Source organism: Monodelphis domestica, chromosome 7 (assembly GCF_027887165.1).
Source record: "Monodelphis domestica isolate mMonDom1 chromosome 7, mMonDom1.pri, whole genome shotgun sequence".
Classification (NCBI taxonomy): Eukaryota; Metazoa; Chordata; class Mammalia; order Didelphimorphia; family Didelphidae; genus Monodelphis; species Monodelphis domestica.
This window is the reverse complement of record NC_077233.1, coordinates 261,949,487-261,973,003: the sequence shown is the minus strand read 5'-3', so window position 1 is coordinate 261,973,003 and position 23,517 is coordinate 261,949,487. Positions and strand designations below refer to the sequence as shown.

Below are 23,517 nucleotides of genomic sequence, written 5' to 3'. Positions count from 1 at the left end.
GTGGGAGCTGATTGTCCCTGAGTAAGTTCTAGGAAGAAGGGAGGCTGCTGATATCAAAGTGGTTTCATGGAACCAAAATCAGTCATTATTTGGTATGAGTCCAAGCCATGATGTGAATTCAAGTCCAGCCTTTCATATTTATTAGTCATGTGACCCTAGGCAAATCACTTTATGTGCCTTAGTTTCCTTATTTGTCAAATGGGGATAATAATAGCATTTTCCTTCTCCAAATGTTATGAGGATCAAATAATATATGAAAAGTCCTTTGTGAACCTTAAAGTGCTACATAAAAGTTATTATTATTCTTATTATTGCTGAGACTATACAGATCTCTAAGGAAGATATGTAGGAAGAAGAAATGGTAATGAATCTGTGAGATCAGATTTAGTCAGCCTGAGTTAATATCAGTTGATCTTGATCCCAGTTTTTGTCCTTGGCACAAGATTCTGTTGGCAATGACAAGAACCAATAATTACGTTTCCACCCATTGGACAGAAGGACACATTGGTCTTTTTTGGGCAATGTCAGATAGCCTTGGATAAGAGAAAAGTGGGAGGGTTTAGACTTCATTGGATGGTATCTTTGATGGAAGAATAGTGAAGCCTACCAAGAAAATACAATTAGCATTCTGAGCCAGCCTTTTGGACAATGTTTTATTATCCGTGCAGGACACAAGATAATCTAGTTTGAATGTCAGATATACCACAAAGATAACATTTCTCTAGTATAGTAATCAATCAGTACACATTTATGAAAGCTTAATGATGAGAAAGAGAATATTGTTTGAGTGTATTAATCAATAAGCATTTGTAAATGCTTAAATATAAATATGTTACTGATGACCATAATTACATTTAATGATGTATTAATAAATGCTTCTTGCTGTTGAATTGATTAGTGTCTACTATATTCTGGGTACAGTGCATCTAGAATGGAAATTTTTTTAAAAAAGTTAGTCCTGCCCTCAAAGAGCTTACATTGTACTAGATGGATACAACACCTAGACATATATATGTGTGTGTGTGTGTGTATGTATATATGTGCAAGATATAGAAACAAAATTATTTTTAGCTATAGTAGGAGTGGATACTAACAAGTTGGGGAATGAAAGAAGGTCTCTCTTTTTTTTTTAACTCTTACCTTCCATCTTAGAATCAATACTGTGTATTAGTTCCAAGGCAGAAGAGTGGTAAGGGCTAGTGACTTGCCCAGGGTCAGGCAGTTAGTGCACGTCTGAGGCCATATTTGAACCTAGGACCTCCCATCTCTAGGCCTGCTCCACTGAGCCACCCAACTGCTCCCAAAAGAAGGTCTCTTGAAGGAGGTGATACTTGAGATGAATGCTTAGAGGAGTTTAGGGGTTCCAAAAGATATATATGAGAAAGGAAAGCATTCTAAACATTAGGTTGTTTTTTTATCCTAAAGGCAATAGGGAGACACTAAAATTAATCCTATGGTTTTTTATGCATCTAAAAATATCATCCTATAATAATGTAAAACCCAGTGGAATTGTTTGTCAACTCCAGGAAAGGGGGAGGGAAGAAGGAAGGAAGACAACATGTATAATGTAACCCTTGGAAAACTTAAATGTAGATTTGTTACTGGAATAACATTTTAAAATTAAATAAAAAACCAAAAATTGTAAAAAAATTTAAAAATCATCCTAAAAAATACATTACTCTGAGGATTCATTCATGGGATTCACCAAACTGCCAAAGGTGTCCATTCCATGACAAAAAAGGGTTAAGAACCGCTAATATAGCTCTCTGGAAGAGAAGGACCAGGATAGATTCTGGGAACCTCCTAACATAAGGAATAACACAGATGCTGAGCAGGATGGGTCAGATAGATAGGAGGAGAATCACAGTTAAGCAGTAACCAAAAAGAAAAAGAGAAACAAAAAATAAAAAATCAGGAAAGAGAAAGTATCCAGAATGAATGCGGTAGTTAATAGCATCGAATACTGTAAAAAGGACTACTGAGAAAAGACCATTGGATTTCAAAATATAAATAAAGATATTGTTGGTGACCTTGGAGAGAGGTGAGTTTCACCAATATGTGAGTTTCAGCAGTTATAAACTTTTGGGGGCTAGTAGGAATTGGGTGCTAATGAAGACAATCCAGCAGTAGTGTCCTTTAAGATGCAGCCTAAGCATTATCTTCTGCATGGAGTCTTTCCTGATTTTCCCATCTGCTGGTACCCTCTATGCAAAACTACCTTGTATTTAACATCTATTTATAGATTGTATTTATTCTGTAGAAATATGTCTCAAAAGTTTTGCCGCAATTTAAAGCTATTAAAAACTGGAAGTTCAGTTGATACAATTCAAATAGGTAGGACTAGCCTGGACCTAATAGATAGGAATGGTCAGGGGTATAAGAAGCTGGGAGATTTGGTAGGAGGTTATTATAACAGTCCTTGCTAGAGATAATGAGGGGCCTGAACTAGAGGGACGTTGGTGAAAATGTTTAGCACTCTATCTGAAGGAAAAAATGTGATAAAAATAGAATTGACAAGTTTTACTGACTGATGATGTGTGAGAGAGAAAGGGGTTAAAAATAATACCAAACTTAGGAATCTTGGTAAATAGTTTTTAAATGAACAGAAATAGAGAATTCTAGAAGACACACCAGTTTTGGAGAAAGATGATGATTAGCTAAATTCTTTGATACTATCTTCTGCCATAGGAACAGAAGAAATTGTTCCCTCATTGTGGGGCAATTGTATCCCACTTCCACCCTGGAATGAAATTGGATAAGTAGATTATTTTTATGCTAGGTGATGCAGAGAATAGAGCACTAGACTTGGAATCAAGATGACCTAATTCAAATACTGCCTCAGACACATACTTGCTGCAACTCACTTTGCCTGTATGCCTCAGTTTCCCCATCCATAAAATGAGGGAAACAGTAATACCATCTGCTTCCCAGAGTTGTTTTGAGGCTAACATGAGATATTTTAAAAGCACTTTGAAAACCTTAAAGCACCATATAAATGCTATTGTTATTATTAATATAATAGGCATTATGGGTGGGCTAGGTGTGCACCTAGTGGTGCTGCCAGAGGTATATCTATACACACCCATCTTCTTCTGCTTTCTTGTATCTGTAGAGTGTAGCATGCTGCTTAATAATTAATTAGTTAAGTAAGTAATTAAACAACCATCTGTGTGCATATGTTGGACATAATTTTGCCACCAGGGGGGTCCTACCCTCAAGCCACCAATCAAGTAATGACAAAAGAGTGTTCAGTAGTTGTGACCCAGCTTTTACCAATAGTAGCTCTCCCTCACTGCTCACCAGATGGTGCTTTGAATTCATAGCAGTAACCTGCTTCCCCTTGCAGTAACCCACTCTTTCCCCAGGCAGCAGCCTCTTCAGGCACCAGATTCTTTACAGATCTAGGGGTAAGACCTGACTATGTCAAGAAATGATAAAAAGAGAATAATCTCGCAACTCTGCTGCCAAGTCCTCATCCCCATTTGGGGGGATTTTCTCATTCCTAATTTTTCATGGCTATGTGATTTGTTGAATCATGGTAAGATACCCATCAAACTATAGCCAAAAACAAAACTGTAGAGAAGGGGTCACATAGCAGACCAGGATGAGACTGCCATATAAAACAGACTCCCCCTTTCTGCACCCCTACTACCAGCTGCTAGAAGGGGTATAAGAAAAAGGAAAGAATTTGGCAAGTTGTAGAATTTGAGATTTCCTCGGCAGACATTCTGTGGAAATAAGGGTAGAGTTTCACAGGTTTGTGGAATTTGCCAAGGTTTGCCTCAGCAAATGCTTTGAGGGAGTGCTGCTTGCTGTTGGTTGATCTGCCTCCAGCTGGCCCTCAACTCAGCAATGGTTCAGAGGCTCAGCTCATCAGCCTCAAGTCAGCTGTGGTCTGCTCCCTCTCCACCGCACTGTTTCTCCTCTCTCTAGGCTTTCAGGGCTCCGGCGCTCTTGTACAGCTCCCACAGTCCTCCAGGAGTAGTCCCAGTTTCCATTTTTGCTCTGCCCTGTTCATTGGCATACGTCAACATCGCCATGCCCAACCTTCTCCTCCCACTCTTTCCCTCCAGATGCTCAGATGGGAAACCCAATATGACGTCTCTTTTGTGCCCCAAGTCTGTAAAAACTTGCAGCAGGGAGTCTCCTCAAGAGCAAAATAAATGCAACCCAAGTATTCTGGGAAACGTGCTCCCAATGTGGTGCCCACCTTCTCAAAGGCCTCTCTCATCCCTTATCATCAGTTACTTCCAAGAGGCATGAGAAATGCCCTGTTACGTTAAGAACCTGGACCTTAATTGCCATTGGAGGGAGTCTCTATTTAATATTTCAGCTGAATTGCCTGAGATTGAGCCAGACATTTCACTTCAAATATTGTTCAATGTTAAAGTCGTGTATTCTCCCAACAGTTCTCTGTATTTGTATGTGCTAGCTGGCTATAGAGGTTAGAAAACAGAACTTGGCATAGACTTCCTATGCCAGGCTCATTTTGCTCTTTTACTGTAGTTCTAACTTTGGTCACTGCTGCCAAGCTCATATTTTAAAAAAGATAAAATCCTGTATTTGCCACTTACTGCCAAGATGACCTTGGAAAATTAACTAACAGGCATTTATTAAGCGCCTACTATGGAGGCAGCTAAGTGGTTCAGCCAATACAGAGCACTGGGTCTGGATTCCAGATTCAGTTTCAGATACTTACTAGTTGTGTGACTTGGGTAAGTCACTTAACCTATTTGCCTTAATCCACTGGAAACGGAAGTGGCAAACCACTTTAGTGTCTTGACCAAGAAAACCCCATGGATGGAATGGTTGGTGGAGTCATGAAGAGTCAGACATGACTAAGCAACTGAACAACAATCTATGTGGGAGAAGAAAATTATAACCCCACCAGTATTTTATGCCAAGAAAACATCGAATGGAATTACAAAGTGTCAGACACAAATTAAAGGACTGATTAACAACTATGTACCAAGCACAGTGCTAGAATAAAGAATGAAACAATCTCTGCTTTTAAGGGGGTTACATTCAATGGGAAAGATAAATACATACATAAATGTACGTTGTATCCTAAAAATCTTAGGCAATATCAAGCTTTTATACTTTCAAATAACTTTAATCGTTTAAAATTGCTCTAAGACTTTTAGGACATTGTAAAACTATAGAAATATATACAAAATGATTAAATATTACTTTGGATGGAAGGGACTAGCAGATGGAAAAATCAGGAAAGACTATGCAGAAGATAGTGTTTCAGCTACATCTTAAAGGAAGAGGGGGACTCTCTGAGAGAGACGGAAGAAGGAATGCTTTACAGTCATGTTGGACAGCTAATATATGGAAAAAGAAGATGAAATGTTGTATGTGAAGAACAGAAAGAAGACGATATCACAGTGCAAGAAGGGGAAGGATGTCCAATGAAGACAGAAATATAGATTGGGGTAGGTTGTATAGGAATTCCAAATTTTAACAGAGGAACTTATATTTTATCCCAAAAGTAATAGGAAGCCTCTGAAGTTGATTCAAGAAGGGAGTCACATCACCAGATCTGTTCTTAAGGAAAATTACTTTGGTGGCAGCTGTGTAGGATTTGCTAGAGTCAGGAGATAGCCAAGGCAGGGATGCCAGTTAGGAAGTTGTTGGAATTATCTTGCCAAGTGTAATGAGAAGAGCAAACTAAGATGATGGCTTGAGTGAAGAGACAAATTTGATGCAGGAAATACTGTTGGGGTAGAAATGAAAAGATTTGACAACTGATTGGATTTGTTGGATGAGAGAGAGAGTGAGGAGTCTAATAATCCTGAAATTTTAAACCTGGGAGATTGGAGTGATGATGATGCCTTGAACAGAAATAGGGAAGTTTGGAAAAGGGGAGAATTTGAGAGAGGGGGTAAGATAATGAATTCAGATTTGGATATTTTAAATTTTGAGATACCTCTGTAAAAAATAGTAATTGCTTATGTTAGAATAAACTTCTAGGAGAGCCTTGGAGCTGTATATTTAGATCTGGGACTCATTTGCATAGAGATGATAATTAAACCCATGGAAGTTGATGAAATCACCAAGTGAAATAGTCTAAAATGAGAAGAGAGGAGGGTCTAGGACAGAACTTTTGGAAATAGCCCCAATAGGAGCATATTATGGATGACAAAGTAACAGAGGAAAAAAGAGATAGAATAGTCAGAAATGTTGGATAAAGAGGAAGTTTCAGGAAACAAGCTTCAGAAAAACCCAGAATTGAGAGAGCATCCAGGAAGAAAGGATGTAAATTGTAACCGAGAGGTCAAGGAGGATGAGGACTGAGAAAAGCCAATTAGATTTGGCCATTAAGATTTCATTGGTGGGGCAGCTAGGCAGCACAGTTAATAGTGTGCCAGGCCTACAGCGGAGAAGATCTAGGTTCAAATCTAGCCTCAGACACTTCCTAGCTGTATGACCATAGATAAGTCACTTAACCTCAATTGTCTGACCCTTACCTGGCCCTTACTGCTCCTGTGCCTTGGAATCAATACATATAAGAGTAGATAAGGGTTCCCCCAAAAAAAAAGATTTCATTGGTAACTTTGGAAAGAGCAGTTTTAGTAGAGTGATGGGACTGGAAACTAGATTGCAAAAGATTGAGGATTGAATTGTCAGTTGAGGAGAGGAAATAGAAGCAGCAGGTGTCTGAGAAAGTGAGGAGAGAGACAGCCAAATAACTTGACGGGATGGCAGGATCTTGTTAAGATCTTTTAAAGAAGGAAGAAATTGGAAGATTTTGGAAGATGGGAAAGAATCAGTGGATAGTTTAGTTCAGAGATAAGATCTGAGGTAGAGGTGTGAAGTGTAAAGGTTGCTGGAGAAGACAGAAGGAGATGGTATCAAGAGCAGATATAGAAAAGCTTGGCTTTGGCAAGGGGAGGAGCCACCTCTTTGTCAGAAACTAGGAATGGAGGGCACTCATTAAATGGCATCGATTTCTTCAATATACTAAGAATCAGCCTTCTAGGGTCTGTTTCCTCATCTGTAAAATTAGAGTTATATTAGAGTATTATGTTCAATTCCAGGCACCACAGTATAAGAAGGATAGTGATAATCTGAAGAACGTCCAGAGGAGGGATGCCAGTATGATGAAATCCTTGAATATGCATCATATGGGAACAGGTTGAGGGCACGTTTAGCTTAGAAGAGAGAAGATTCAGGGAGACATGACACCTGTCTTCAAGAATTCAAAGATCTGGCCACTTGATCCAATGGTCATGAAGGCAGCTGAAGATACTCAGACACTGAAAATGCTAAGGTCCTCCACTGCATCCCTGGCCATCACCGGTTGTCCTAACTTTTGTCCTGCCAGCGGACTTTGATGAGTTTGGAAGACAGAGTAAGGCTGATGAGTTGTTCAACTCTGCCTCACTTAAATTGAATTCATTGGGTAAGTCAAGATATTATCTTCATGATATCAGCAGCAGCAAAGGACAACATGTGAAAGAGGGATTAGACTCCTTCTGTTTGGCCTCAGGCCAGAATGAGGAGCAATGGGTATATTTATCAGAGGCAAATTTAGGCTTGATGTTAGAAAATACTTCCTAATAATTCGTCCACAAGTGGAATGGGCTACCTTAAAAGGTAATGGGTTTGCCCTCCTTGGAAGTCTTTAAATGGCGGGCAGATGACTACTTGGGCAGCTAGGCAGTACAGTGGGCCTGTAACTAGGAAGAACCATCCCTCCAAATTCAAATCTGGCCTCACACACTTACTTATCTGTGTGATCATGGGCAAGTCACTTAATCCTGTTTGTCTCAGTATCTTCATTTATAAAATAAGCTAGAGACAGAAATGGCAAACCACTCCAGGACTTTTGCCAGGAAACCCCCAAATGGGATCACAAAGAGACAGGCATCAAATCTGCCCTCAGACAGTCCCAGCTGTGTGACCCTGGGCAAGTCACTTAAGTCCCAATTAGCAAGCCCTTACTGCTCTTCTGCCTTGGAACCAATACTCAGTATTAATTCTAAGATGGAAGATAAAGGTTTAAAAAGAGAAACAGGCACAATTGAAATGACTGAACAACAACAAACGATGACTACTTTTCACTTAGGTTATAAAGATTCCTTTTGGGAATGAATTGTACTTGATGGCCATTGAGGTCCCTTCCAGCTCTTAGATTCTGTTCTGGAAATAATTGGAGTAAATTTCATTAAATGTTTTTTTCCCTCTCATATGCTGAAGCATTATGCCCCTTGTTCTTAATTCATTCTAGGGGGAGAGTGATATCTTAAAATGTTTTAGGGATTCCAGACCTAACAGCTATGCCCTTCCCCTCCACCCCCCTCACCTTGTACCAAAATAGATATTTAACTGTTGTTGGCCCCAGTCTTTCCTTCCATGATACAGAGAAAATAGTGGCCTTGCTATCTCATGAAATGTGATGTTTTGGCCAAATCCTTTAAGTTCCTTAGTTGGTCAAATCCTATGAGTTCCTAGGGTAAGAGTTGTTATTTCTATTAGTCACCAGCTAGATGCCAGACGCCAGCAGGCACCCAGCTTGGCTGAACTTTGGATAGTTGATGCTGTTGGAAACCTTGGTTAACTGTACTTCATAATACCCCTCTCTCATTTAGAGGACAACTCCCATTAGATAACGACAAAGCAAATTCAGTAACACCAACCAGTTTAGATCTGAAGTCAGTTCTAAATCTTCCCCATAGGCAGAATATCTTTGTACTATTCAGAGAGACGTGTCTAGAGGAAAGAGTATTTGCATCACAGCCTGGTAAATTGCTTATTAAATTAAAGTAAATCGAATCACAGAATATTAGATTTAGAAAACATAATAGCATACATTCATCTGACTTTTAAGCGTGGCCCAATGGAAAGAGCACTAGCTTGGGAATCTGACAACCCGAGTTTAAATCCTACCTCTGAGACTCCCTGTATGGCCTTGGGCATGTCAATCTCCCTGTGCCTTGGTTTCATCCTCTGTTATATAGATGATCTTTGAGATCCATCCATTCCAACTCTGGATCAATGATCCAATGATAAGCTTATCTGACCTTTACAACAGCTCTGTAGAGTAGGTGCTATTATTTATTATCTCCCTATTTACAAAAGAGACTGAGGCTCAGAGAGAAGTTCACACAGTTAGTTAGCATCCAAGATGGGACTCAAACCCATATCTTCCTGTCTCCAGTTCTAGCATTCTTTCCCTTATGGCATATTAGCTCCCTGGAGGATACTTCAAGAATCTGTTATTTAATTGTTGAGACTCCTCCTAAAAATAATATCAATGATAATAATAGTAACTAGCATTTGCATGGCACTCATTTTACCCTCAAAACAACCATTTTACAGTTGAGGGGACCTGAGGCAAACAGAGATTAAGTGATATTCCCAGAATCAGACAGCCAAACAATGTCTGGGATTAGATTTTAACTCAGGTCTTTATGACTGGAGGTCCACTCTATTACCATTTATATGCAGATTACAACCCTTGTTTGACTCAATAGATGATTATACAAAACTTCCAAGCCTGAAAAATCTCTGACCCAATGTCTAATCTGATGGTGATCCTCTCCAAACTTAGCTTGATCCTCAGATGACAGACATACAGTTCATCACCTGGCCTGTACTCAAAGCCATCTGAATCAGAATTTGAACCCAGGTCTTCCTGATTCCAGCATTCTATCAACCATACTCACCAGAGTAAGATGTAATTGGAAAATATTTGACAAAATAAATAAAAATACAGTTTCATCTAGATAATGTTAATTTGTGGTTTTCTGAGTCAATATGCTGGCAGGAATCCACCACTGACCTGATTAGGACTTTAGTGAGTTTGAATTAAAGAATTATACAGTAATTATATCTTGCATTGAACTATCTACCTATCAAATTTTGACTCACATAACAAAATTTCATATAATTCACTAATAGAATATACTTTGTGATGGCATGGAAAGAAATTTGGGTTCAAGTCAGACACTAGCTGTGGCTAGTCTGTTAACCTAAGCCAACTTCCATTTCCTCACTTTTAATATGAGGATGAAACTCTATACATGACTTAGATCAAAAGTCATTGTGAACAAAGTGTTTTATAAACAAAGTTGCTGTTATAGTAAATTATCATTACTTAATCATATTATTTATTATTATTATGATTGGACATTCTATTCTTTGAGAGAGCCATTATTTCATTGATATAAATACTCCCTCTCCAAGCACAGACTATAACTCAAATGTACTTTCTCACTTTGTGCAACTCTTATCGATTTATTTGCAGGAGACCAACATTCTTTTATATTTCATGAATAGCATTGTAATACTTGGGCTGTCCATTTGTTATCTCTTGTTCTTTTTATATGATCACTTTTCTGGCCATGACATGTCTTTGATGTCATCTTTTCTGTAACTTCTTACTTATAGGTCATTGTTGGTAATATGCTAAAGTCTATTTATTCCTATTGTCCAGAGTCATCTACACTTTTAATTGTTCTGAGATTGTAATATTCTATGATTCACATTCACATGGTACCACCCAAAGAATATTGGTGTTAAGAACATAAATTTTTGTGGCAGTGAACATTTTGGGGGTTAATATTTTATAATTTTTCAAATATGATCCAGCTCAATATCCTCCTCTTATTCTATTCTGATGGCCCAAGTCATTGTCCTAAATTAGTATTACTTTTCCAAATATGAATTCTTATGGATTAAATCAATGAAATGTTCATCAATTGTGTTTCATAGTGTGGAAAATATACCTTCTTTATCCACTTACTTTTCTAGTGTAAATTGGTAAACCAATTTCTTCTGTGTGTAGCTATTTTCCATTTAATTCTGAATTCACATAGATAAAAACTCATTATCAAGGGCTATTTTGGATCATAATTATCTCCTCTGACATGAGCCTCATACTTATCCCTGTATGCCAGTTTCCTGGGGAATTCCAAAGGTTACCTGAATTTGGCTTTTTCTGATTTTTTCTGTTTTTGCTAAAATAATAAAAATATTTCATCATCCCAGAATTACAAAGCAAAACAATAGAAAACCATAGCTCAACACCTCTAAATGGTTATAACTTCATATGCAACTCTCATCAGATTAGCCCAGCAAATCATCATCTCTAAGATTCACCTCTAAAATACTAAAAAATAGGGGGCAGCTAGGTGTTTCAGTGGATTGAGAACCAGACCTAGAGATTGGAGGTCTGGGTACAAATGTGGACTCAGATACTTCCTATGTGACCCTGGGCAAGTCACTTAATCCCCATTGACTAACCCTTTTCACTCTTCTGCCTTGGAACCAATACACAGAATCAATTCAAAGATGGAAGGTAAGGGTTTAAAAAAATAAAATGCTGAAAATTCTCTTGGTTATATCTCTTTCTGGAAGTAAAAAGAAGATGGTAAAAGTCTTCTATACACATGTCCTCGCTATCACTATTTCAAGACTATTCCTGCCAGTATCATATTCTTCTAGATCATTTCTACCTTTGGAAACCATGTTTCCTTATTCAATAGGGTTTTGGGAATATGCCAGGATTCCTGGATCCTGAATTACTGTCTCAGATGCTTCCTCACTCAAACCCTAGAGTTTTTTTCCCCATTGTCTCATCATGGCAAAATCAAGCACAGAATTTCTTGGGGAAAAGGCCTTGAGAACTCCTCCCCATGGGTGAGTACTCTTTGGATCCAGGCATTCTAGAAAATATAATAAATAGAACAGACTAGTTATGGATTCACTTTGGTTATGCCTATTATATTCATGTCTATAGACCACTCATTATGGAGAACATGTAGTATTCTAGGACTTAAAGCAACAGCAGAGTTTTTGGACAAGATTTTATAATTTCAGAAGCCTAGGGATCTACCACTGGGAAAACTTCCTTTACCAATGCAGATCAGCAACTATTCTGGAACTGAGATTCTTAGAGATTGATGATTAAACAAACTCTTACCTTTTGGCAGAGAGTTGATGAACCAGAGGTGCGTAAATAGACATACATTTGCATATGAGGGCAATGTGATGACTTGTTTTGCCCGAGTGTCCTTCACCATAACAGAAGGAATTATGGGGGTTAGTGAAAAATTACTCCCCCAAAGGGCTTCAATTAAAGCATTAAAAACATACAGAAGAAAACAAGAATTCAGAAAAGGACATAAGCAAATAGCAATTATCTTACTATCTTGTTAAATTTAAATATTCTATAATGGGTAACTAGATGGCACAGTGGACAGATTGCCAGACTTAGAGTAAAAAAAATTTATCTTCCGGAGTTCAAATCCAGTCTCAGACACTTAATAGCTGTGTGGCCTTGGGCAAGCCATTTACCCCTATTTGCCTCAGTTTCCTCATCTATAAAATGAACTGTTGAAGGAAATGGCAAACCACTCCAGTTATATCTTTGCCATGAAAACTCCAAATAGGGTCACAAAGAGTCAGATAGGACTGAAATGACTGAACAACAACAAAAATATTCTCTGAAACTGAAGTCCACAGTATCATATGCAATCTTTTTTTTTGCTCTCTTTACACATTGTAGTGTTTGAATTTAAGTTTGTAATTTTTTTTAGCCTTTACCTTCCATCTTAAAGTCAATACTGTATATTGGTTTGAAGCCAGCAGAGTGGTAAGGGCTAGGGAATGGGGATTAAATGACTTGCTTAGGGTCACACAACTAGGAAGTATCTGAGATTTGAACCCAGAACCTCCTGTCTCTGAGCCTGGTTCTCAATCCACTGAGCCACCCAACTGCCCCTTAAGTTCATAATTTATATATATATATAGTCACAGAGCTGCCTGGAAGAGTTAGGAGTTTAAATGGCCTGACTAGTTGCAGAATATTTGTCAGAGATGGGATTTGAAGGTCATCCTGTCTCTACTCACTATACCACACTCCCTTTCTACACAGTGTCCTCTACCAAGAGAGACCTATGGAAAATAGTCTGTTATTCTTATTGCTTTTCTTTGGTCCTTGGTCAGGCATTTTCTTTCTTACCTGGGCATAGAGATAGAGGAAATGATACGATAAGGATAAGAGATTCCCCAGGCAGTGACAACAACCTATACATCTCTAGGTGAAGGTTTATTCCAAAGGGGAAATATAGTGCTCACTTTAGGCATAGCCGAGGGTAGAACCCAGGAGAGACACTAAAGCTATCTTATAATGGATCTGCCTTTCTTCAGGCTCACGCAGCCCTGTTGATACACAGGACAAAGATGCACAGGGCACAGTCCAGCAGAAGAGACACACCCTCACTAATCCTTCTCCATCCCATGAAGGGAGGACATAGAGGCTTTACATGCCCACAGAGCAGATCTCTCTTCCAATAAGGAAAGAAAGGGACATCATGTGAGAGAGGCAATTGGAGCTATTTCCAAATCCCAACTGATCTTTCTGGAGGCATAGACTAGAATTCCCACTGGAACTGCACTAATGGACACATTAGAATCAGCTGATGGTGCCATATGCTCTGAAGTGTTCCTACACTGAAATTCAAGGAAAATGGCAATAATTCTGAGCCTATTATGTGAAATCTAACATGACTCCAGTATACAGTAAAATACCTCACTGTTCCATGAGTATATCAGTAATCATATTATTGTCATGTCACCTGAATACATAATGATATGTATTTTCAGTGACTTCTTTTTTATTTATGTGGGAAAAGCCAGTCTCCTCAAATTGTTAAAGATTAGATTTCTAGGATATATTTTATGAGCTTTCTTGTTTCTGGGTTGCACTCTAATTCTCCTTTCCTATCCTGACTCTCTTCATAGCCAGAAGTGGTTCCTAGCAAATGGAAAAAGCAGTTTTCTTCATTGCCATCTGTAGGTAGCTAGCTATCTCTCTTTATATGATGAGCGGACTTGCTTTTGTGGTGATTTCAGTATTCTTATCAAAGGAAGGACCATGCTCTCTGAATCAATCTGGGTTACAAATGAAACACTCAAACTTGGTACAAGATTGAATAGAATTAAAAGCCTTTTTTTGTGAGCTGTATAAGCTTAAATAGGTTGTTTGACCTCTCCAAAGCTCAGATTCTTCATTTCTGATGTGGGAATGATGGTGTTTGAACTATACCATCTGAGTTGACAATGAAAATCTAATTGAGATGCTGTAGATAGAGAGCTGGGCATCTATGAGGATCAGTGTATAGAGCTTTGGCCCTGGAGTCAAGAAGACCTGAGTTCAAATTCAGCCTCAAACACTTATTAGCCATATGATCCTGGGCTAGTCACTTTACCCTGGTTGCCCAGCTTTCCTTATCTGTACAATGAGCTGGAGAAGGAAAAGGCAAACCACTCCAATATCATTGCCAAGAAAACCCCAAATGAGGTCAAGAAAAGTGAGATATGGTTGAAAAATGACCAAACACAACAACCATGTACATGTAAAAGCGAGATAACTGCCCAGCACAGTCACTGCAAAGAAAATTCCTACATGGGATTTTAGGTTGAACTAGATAACCCCAAGCGTTTCTTCCAACTTGACGATGCTATGAATTGAGATTTAGGGGGTTTAATAACACTAAGTAGGCATTGAAATACATTGAAATTTTAGAAAATGCCTTTATCACAATAACCCTATAAAGAAGATAATTCAAGTATTATCATCCCCATTTTACAAATGAAGTATCCAGGGACACAACAAATAATTGTTAGAGGTAGACTTCAAACCAGGTCTCTCTTAATAATAAGTTGATTAGCCAATCATTAGTTTAAGTTAAGTTCATTTTCTACTCTTCCATATTATCCTGTCTGTACATGAGGGATTAGAGGATGGGAAAGGAATACAGTGCAAATCTCGAGAATTCTCTCACAGTCCGGACTTTGACCTTCCAAATCATGGAGTCAACTAGATCTTCTCTTTGTAGATTAAAGCTTCTCATGGTCCAAATATGGTTTGTGGTGGTGGGTAGTAAAGTTGGAATTACCCCTTTGATCTCAGCATGAAAGGTTATTTGAACTATGAACTCCAGCTTTAGGGGTCTCAGTAGGATGCATAAGTTGTCTAGGGGTAAAACAAGCCAACCAAGTTCTGTTTAAATATAAATTTAGGCACATGGTCAGTGGAACTCAGGCTGAGATAGATAAGTTGAACTACAGATAAAAGGGTGAGAAATATGGGAGTAGGGAGGTTCAGAGCTAATTTTCAGGTATTTAGGGGATAGTATCTAGTTTAGAAAGCCAATAAGCAAGTATTGATTAAGCCTTAAATAGAAGTGTTTGTCCTTTGGTTGGTTGTTGTCCTTTGTACTCAGAGAAGACAAAAATGGCATCACTGGTGATGTCTTTTGCTTGCACATAAATTGGATTTAAATGAGGCCGAGTTTCACAATGTCCTCAACCTCACTGTCTCTCCCAGTGTCATCTAAGTCCAGTGGCAAGACAAAAGGCAAGATAACTGGTGATGGCCCAGGATTGTAGTGAATGAGCTTGGCTTCTTCTATGTCTAACCAGGCTCTAAGCACTCTACAATGCTGCTTTAGCCACCTTCATGGTCATTAGAACAAACTGTTCTCGTTCTCCCCCTCTACCTGGGGAAGTCTTCATTTGTCTAGAGTAGATCCCTCCCTAACTCTCCAATGGGGCTGAGCCCTATAAGTTACCCTCAATCTATTTTAGCCCATCTCCTGAGACACTGCGGCCACCATACAGGCTACAGCTTTTTAGGGACACAGGGGAGAGCTGGGTGGCAGGTGGACACCAAAGGAAGAAAACAGCCCTTAAAAGAGCTCAGCAAGCCATCACACCTGAACACAAACACTCGTGTGTCCTTTACCTTAAGAGCAAAGATAACTCCTAAATCTTTTGAGCAATGGAGTGATATAGTAAGACACAAACTTTAGATATATCCATTTGTCATCTATGTGGAGGATGGATTGGAAAGAAAACCTTGGAGCAGGAATCTTGGTAGGAGAGTTGTATCGGCCTTATAGTGAGCATCTCAAAGGTTTGGGGTATTACAATCCAGTATTGGAAGGGGTATAGATTATCTAGACTAAAGTTCTCCAGAGTTTCCTGAGTTAATAATAACAATAATAATGATGGTAATGGACATTTATATCATGTTTTAAAGTTTGCAGTGTTTAATATGTATATATAAACATATAAACATGTATATATAAAACACTGCAAACTTTAAAACACTATTTATACATTATATATATATGTACATACATATATTTTCTTTCTTCTCTTAGAATTTCCTAGTACCCTTGAATACACACGCCCATACATATATAATTTGAGCCTAACAACCTTGTGAGCTAGGTACTATAGATTTCATTATTCTAATTAAAAAAAAAAAACAACCTTTACCTTCCCTCTTAGAATCAATACTCTGCATTGGTTCCAAGGCAGAAGAGCTGTTAGGGCTAGGCAGTTGAGATTAAATGATTTGCTCAGGGTCACACAGCTAGGAAGGGTCTGAATTGAGATTTGAACTCAGGACTTCCTATCTCTAAACTTGGCTATCTATCTACTGAGCCACCTCTCTGCCCCTATTATTCATTCCCCTTTTACAGATTAGGAAACCAACATTCAGAGAAGTAAAATGACTTCCTTATGGTCCTCCTTATAAACTTATTTTGTGAAAATTGCACCCAACTCTTGTACCACCATATATCTGAAATCAAGACAAAAATCAGTTTGTTGAGCAACGGTTTTAAGTGTCTAGTTCCATAGGAGAGCAGAGAAAAGAGTAGGTTGGAGAGTAGACTGGGCAGCTAAGTGGTACAGTGGATAGAGTATTGAACCTGGAGTAAGACTCATCTTCCCAAGTTCAAATCCTGCTTCAAACACTTACTATTTCTGTGACTCTGGGCCAATCACTTAACCTTTGTTTGCCTCAGTTTCTTCAGTTGTATATTGGGGGCAATAATAGCATCTTCCTCACAGAGTTGTCCTTAGGATTAAATTAGATATATGTAAAATGCTTAAGTGCAGTGCCTGGTACATAGTAAGTGCTTAATAAATGTTCACTTCTCTCCTGTCCTACTTTGGGGTTAGTCACGATAGGAAGGGGTAATCTAGTTGTCACTGTGATAGAGACTGGTGAAGGAGGTACCTTAGAAAGGGGAACATGGGGGTAGAAACTCTTCTGCAATGATATAGATTGGTGGAAGACTACAGCAAGGTATAGGGATAGTGATCAGTGTAGGGAGAACCATTCCTTAAAGGAAGGAAGTGTGCCTTCCCAGAGAAGGACACACCACTGCCACCCAACCTAGGGACCCTACAGCAAAACCCTATTTACTCCATGGTAGTTATATCTCTGCCAGGAATGCCAATTTGGCAAGGCAACTAGACATGGATTCTGAAAACCAAAATTTAGGAGGGCAGGATTAAAGATTCAGAGATGCCAGAAAGAATATGGAAAAGAAAGCAGGCTTCCATGCAAAAGTAATATACCCTGTGAGTATTTCTCTTCATGGGGCTCTTGTATGAGGACTATATGCTTTGTGCTTTCTTTTTTTTTTTAACTTTTACCTTCAGTCTTAGAATCAGTACTAAGTATTGATTCCAAGACAGAAGAGTGGTAAGGACTGGGCAATTGGGGTTAAGTGATTTACTCAGGGTCACCCAGCTAGGAAGTGCCTGAGGCCTTTGTGCCTTTTTAAAGTGGCTGATTTCTCTGCAATTAGTACATAGAATGGAAATAATTCAAAAATAACTCAAAAAGCATATGTGAATATGTTTGTAGTGTTAGTGTGTATTTCTTTAAATTTATTTTTTAAAGTAGGAATGAATAGTCTTTTAAGAAGAAAGAAAACAAAGATAATTTTAAATCTACAAAATATAATTAATTGTTCACTCTTTACTAATAAGAAAGATAGTAGACTTTTAGTGCATACCTCTTCTTTTAGTCAAAAGTTGAGAGTAAGTTGGATTCTTTTTTTTGTTCAGTAATATTTTGTTTCCCCAATTACATGTAAAAAGAACTTCAACATTCATTTCCTACATTTTGAGTTCTAAATTCCCTCCCTCCCTTGTCCTCTCCGTAAGACAGCAAACAATTTGATATAGTTTATACATGTGCTATCATGCAAAATATATGTCCATATTCATCATGTGGAAGATTATTTTTTTAAAACAAAGAAGTCAATAAAGTGAAAAATGCTATGCTTCAGTCTGTAATCAGACTCCATCATTGCTTTCTCTGGAAATGGATAGCATTTTTCATCATGAGTACTTTGGAATTGCCTTATATCATTATATTGCTCCTAATAGCTGAGTCATTCATGGTTGATCATTGTACAATATTGCTGTTATTATGTACAATATTCTCCTAGTTCTTCTTACTTCACTCTACATCAGTGCATGTAGGTCTTTCCAGGTCTTTCTGCAATCGTCCTACTCATCATTCCTTATAGCACAATAGTATTCTATCACAATCATGTACCACAATTTGTTCAGCCACTCCTCAACTGATGGACATCACTTCAGTTTCCAGATTGTTTGTCTTTAAGAAGTTATCTGTGAACTTCTGCCTTTATGTCCTAAGCTTTTAAGATGCTATTTTACTTCCAACCTCATAACTCAACTGAAACTGTCAATGATCACTTAGTTGTCAAATCTTAAGGTCTTTTCTCAATCCTCATCCATCTTTTCCTCACTGCAGCCTTTAGCACTGCTGATGACCCTCTCCTCCTGGATACTCTTCTCTCTGGGTGGTTTTTCTGACTATTATCTCTTGGTTCTCTTTCTACAAGTCTTGACTTCTCTAACCCAGGCTGCTTTGCTGAATGACCATCCCTATAATGTTGACTAACAGGTTATATCCCACTTCCATTTTCTTTCTATATTTTCTATTTCAGTGACCTCATCAGTTTCCATAGGTTTCATTTTTTTCTCTATACAGATGATTCATATATTCAGCCAGGAATGTGCCAGAGTCTAACTGTTCTGTGAGAGCCAGTGGTTTCCACATCAGCATTTCCACCTCAGAAATGGGCAAACCCTACAAATCAGCGTTTGATTTATTGTTTTGTTGACTTCTTAGACTTATATGGAGAAAATGTTAATAATATAAATTGACATTAAAAGTAAGTCAGGTATTCATTTTTTTCCCCTTGGAGAGGTAGTTGTTAACTATTTACTAGAATATACCTGTTTTTAGTCCTTGTCTTCTGAACTACAGACTCACATCAGCAACTACCTTGCCTATTGGACATTTTGAATTAGATACCTCATAGACATCACCAACTCAGCACATCTAAAACAGAATTCGTTTTTTCTCCCTGAACTGTGGCTCAAGTCAATCTCCAGATGGCAGGTCAGGAGACCCCCACAAGTCTAGAAAGGGACATAATCAGTCAATCAGTCTTGGCTGGGTCCAATGGCCCTAAATTCTGACATGCTCCACACACTCCCCCAATACACACACATATCTGCTCCATTCATGGCATTTTATGTGTCTTGAGAGTGCAGAGAAAGATGAGAAATGGCTCCTTGTCTTCCTCACACCTTTTCTATGATGGTTAGAAAAGGAATCTGTAAGTCCCTGAAAACAGGTGTGATGTATATGTTGTATAAGGCCAATCTTTACTAACCAGGTTATTAAACTGAACAGAACAACTCGTTCCCTAACCATTGTAAGGGGTAAAATGTATGGTTGAACTGAATATATTTCGAGTTGGTCACCAGGGATTTAATTACTAAATCCCAATGAATTACTCAAGTCAGAATGGTTTTTGTGGTAGTTTATTTACAAATAGAGGAAAGAAATTAAGGAAATGAGAGAGAGAGAGAGAGAGACAGAGAGACAGAGAGAGAGACAGAGACAGAGAGAGACAGAGACAGAGAGACAGAGACAGAGAGAGAGAGAGACAGAGAAAGAGAGAGAGAGACAGAGAGAGAGACAGAGAGACAGAGAGACAGAGAGAGAGAGCGCGCGAGCGAGCTGCTCCAGTCTGGACTGAACCAGGCAGGAATTCAGAGGCCCCAGCAAGGAAGGGGGCCCAGAGGATTAATTTAAAAAGGCTTCCAGCCATGAGGCCTCCTCCAAAGATGAGGGACCTCTCCAGAGACTAGTGACTCCAGAAAGCCAAGGGAAAAGGAATCTCAAGATGATTGGCCTCTCCAGAGGCTGATACCTCCAGGAAAGCCAAAAAAAGGGAGTCAGCCTTTTCACTTACCACATGGCAGTCCAAAGGGAAACAATCTGAGGTCTCAAGCCTGAGCTCCATCTTGGTCAAGTTCCAAGGCGAAGACCTCCTCATAGGAAGTGACAGTGAAATTTAAAGGCAGTTCTTTGCATCACTTCCTGTGTCTTATGTGTACCAATGGTGGCTTAAACTTGGCTTTGGCCCGCCCAGGAGGCAGTCAGTTGTTTCTGATTTGTCACTTTAGCACACGTGGATCATAGACCTTCCTCCCCCACACTTAATCCTTAAATGGGGATTTAGCCACATTCCTGGTGGCTAAAATTCTAAAGAATAAGTAGGGTGGAGTAAATCTCAATTTCACATTTTACATTTGAATAGCGATTTTTCTTAAAGTCAATTCCATAATAATGACTTAAGAAATCATCCAAAACTTTTTATTAAATATATATTGTACAAAAAACTGACTGCGCTACATGTTCATTATCTAATTTCTAGGTGTCTGGTTTACAAGTCAAGGAATGCTTTGGTTTTGGACAATCAGGTGACTATATTACACCCTCCCCTGACCTTTCTAGCTTTCTTTTATGTACCTGTTTCATAGGATTTATGCCCCTTGAACACCTTTATGTTTTAAGACTATTTATTGAGGTCTCTTTCTTCTTCAACCTCTTGAACCTCAAGGATCTAAACCTTAGAGTTGGCTTCCAAAGCTCCAGGAATTTTTTCCTCTCTATTAAGTTGATATTTTGAATATTTGGAGGGACAGCAAAGTGTCAATGGATAGAGTGCCAGATGTAGAGTCAGGAAGACCTCAGAAACTTACTAGTTGTGTGACCCTAGGCAAGTCACTTAACCCTGTTTGTCTCAATTTCCTCATCTGTAAAATGAGCTGGAGAAGAAAACTGCAATCCATTCCAGTGTCATTGCCAAGAAAACCCCATATGGGGTTAAGAAGAGTCAGACATGATCTAAGTGAATAAACAACAACCACCACAACAAACAAAAAAAACAACTGGAATAATGGAAGAGCTTCAGAATTGATTTAAATAAAATCCTTCAATCTTTAGACAAAGAAACTGAGGATCAGGAAGGCTTAAGTAATTTGCTCGGGGTTATAAAAGGTAGTAAACATCAGAGTTATGATCTGAACAAGGGTCCTCTGACTGTAAAACTAATATACTTTCCACTGTATGTATACTGTTCTGCGCTTAATGAGATCTATAATATTAACTCTAATGGGACATATCACAAATCTGCCAATTCTTCTATCCGATGGAATTTCTGTCTTTTTTTTTTATAAAAATCTTTGATATAGGTTTCACCAAATGATCTGGAGACCTTTTTGGAGACTCCTTCCCCCATATTTCAAGACTTTCCTCAAAGGTAAAAGAAAACAATTGATAGTTTTTTTGTATATTACTAACACATTTCAGAATACAGAAAAAGAAACCCCTTGCAAAACAAACATGTACAAAAAAATCTCTCTCCAATTCTTCCTGTACAGAATTATCAAGTTGATTTCCCTAAAATACAGTCTCAATCAATTCTTTACTTCAAAACCTTCACTGTCTTTCTTTTACCTCTAGGATAAAATAGAAAATCTTCAGCTTGGAATTTAAAAATCTCCACAATATAACTTTCACCAACCTTTGTAGTTATAGCATTACCTTTCACATACTCTCTTTTCCAGTCAAACTGACCTATTATTTCCTTCCCATATATCCATCTCCATGTCAAGCTATTTGGAGTCTCCTTTTAGAAATTACTTTATGTTATTTTCTATATATTTTATATTGATTATTCTCACAATCTCTGACAGTCCTATTGCTTTGCTTCATTCAGGGCTAAGTGCCTTGACTCTAGATACCTATTTGTCAAGTTTTGCTCTCTGGTTCATTATGGTCAGCCAATGAGATTTCTTAACCAAAGGTTATGTATGGCTCATGTCTAGGGTCTCCCCTAAAGTGGGTAACAGAAGCCTTTCTAGAAAAGGTATTCAGTATCAAAAAATAGGTAACCATTTCTTTACTCTACAATGGTATTTGTTTATGTCCCCAAAAACTCATAAAACATCTCTCTCTCTCTCTCTCTCTCTCTCTCTCTCTCTCTCTCTCTCTCTCTCTCTCTCTGTGTATCTCTCTTTCTGTGTATCTTTCTGTGTATCTGTGTGTGTGTGTATCTCTCTCTGTGTATCTCTCTCTGTGTATCTTTCTGTGTATCTTTCTGTGTATCTTTCTGTGTATTTGTGTGTGTGTATCTCTCTCTCTCTCTCTCTCTCTCTCTCTCTCTGTGATCTCTCTCTGTATCTCTCTTTCTGTGTGTCTTTCTGTGTATCTGTGTGTGTGTGTATCTCTCTCTGTGTATCTCTCTCTGTGTATCTCTCTCTTTCTGTGTATCTTTCTGTGTATCTTTCTGTGTATCTTTCTGTGTATTTGTGTGTGTGTATCTCTCTTTCTCTCTCTCTCTCTCTCTCTCTCTCTCTCTCTCTCTCTCTCTCTCTCTCTCTCTCTGTCTCTGCCGCTCTCTTTCTCTCTCTTTCTCTCTTCCTCCCTCAATTCTTTGGAGGAAAAAAGCCCCCCCCCCCCACTTTCACCAATTTCACCCTTCTGCCCCCATGCAGGAGTGGGGTATTGATCCTCAGCAGTAAGGATTACATATATTTTACATGTATACTCTATGGAAAGCATATCTAGTACACGTGTGTATGTCCTATTGTTGTTCTTCATCCTTCATACTCAACATACTCAACAATACTCAACCAACAACAATTATGTTGGAGTCAGGATATAATGTGTTCAGTTATTCCTATTCAGTCTGATATGACCTCAGAAGGTTCTACCACAGTTCAGGCACAAGTGGTCCACTTGATCCTTTGGGATGGAGATATCTTTAGATTTGTTCATCTCACATTTCCTTTGAGCTACTGGGATTCTGCTTCACTCGTGGAGCACAGAGCCCTTAACCTCCCAGTGTCCCAAGTAACTCTAAACCTTGCCTCAAGGTTGCAGAGAAGGTACTGATCTGCACTGGGGGAGAAACAATTTAATTTTTTGCTTTTCTGTTCCACTTGTGGCAACAAGTCAATGAGCATTTATTAAGTACCTTTTATGTGCAGGGCACTATGCTAAGTGCTGAGGATACAAAGAAAGGCAAAAATAATGACAATGACACAAACAAACAAACAAACAAAAACTCAGTCCCAACTGAACTCAAGAGTCTTATGGGTAGACAGCACCTCAGCAATAAAGGAAGGGACAGCTAGGTAGGCCAGTGGATAGAGAGCCAGGCCTAGAGATGGAAGATCCTGGGTTCAAGTCTGGCCTAAGACACCTCCTAGCTGTGTGACCCTGGGCAAGTCATTTAACCCTGTTGCCCAGACCTTACTGCTCTTCTGCCTTGGAGCTAATACTCAATATCAATTCTAGGATGG

The 23,517-nt window shown here is 38.7% G+C and overlaps 1 protein-coding gene across 3 annotated transcripts in view; it reads left to right on the top strand.

Annotated features, from left to right (window-relative positions):
* Positions 1 to 23,517, top strand: part of FRMPD1 (FERM and PDZ domain containing 1) — a 282,219-nt gene that overhangs the window by 111,951 nt on the left and 146,751 nt on the right. The window contains exon 4 of one of the 3 annotated variants that reach the window (XM_056806700.1): positions 21,403 to 21,470. The exons of the other annotated variants lie outside the window; for them this stretch is intronic. The gene's annotated coding sequence lies outside the window, so the exon portion shown is untranslated. The remainder of the gene's footprint in view (positions 1 to 21,402; positions 21,471 to 23,517) is intronic. 3 annotated transcript variants of the gene reach the window in all.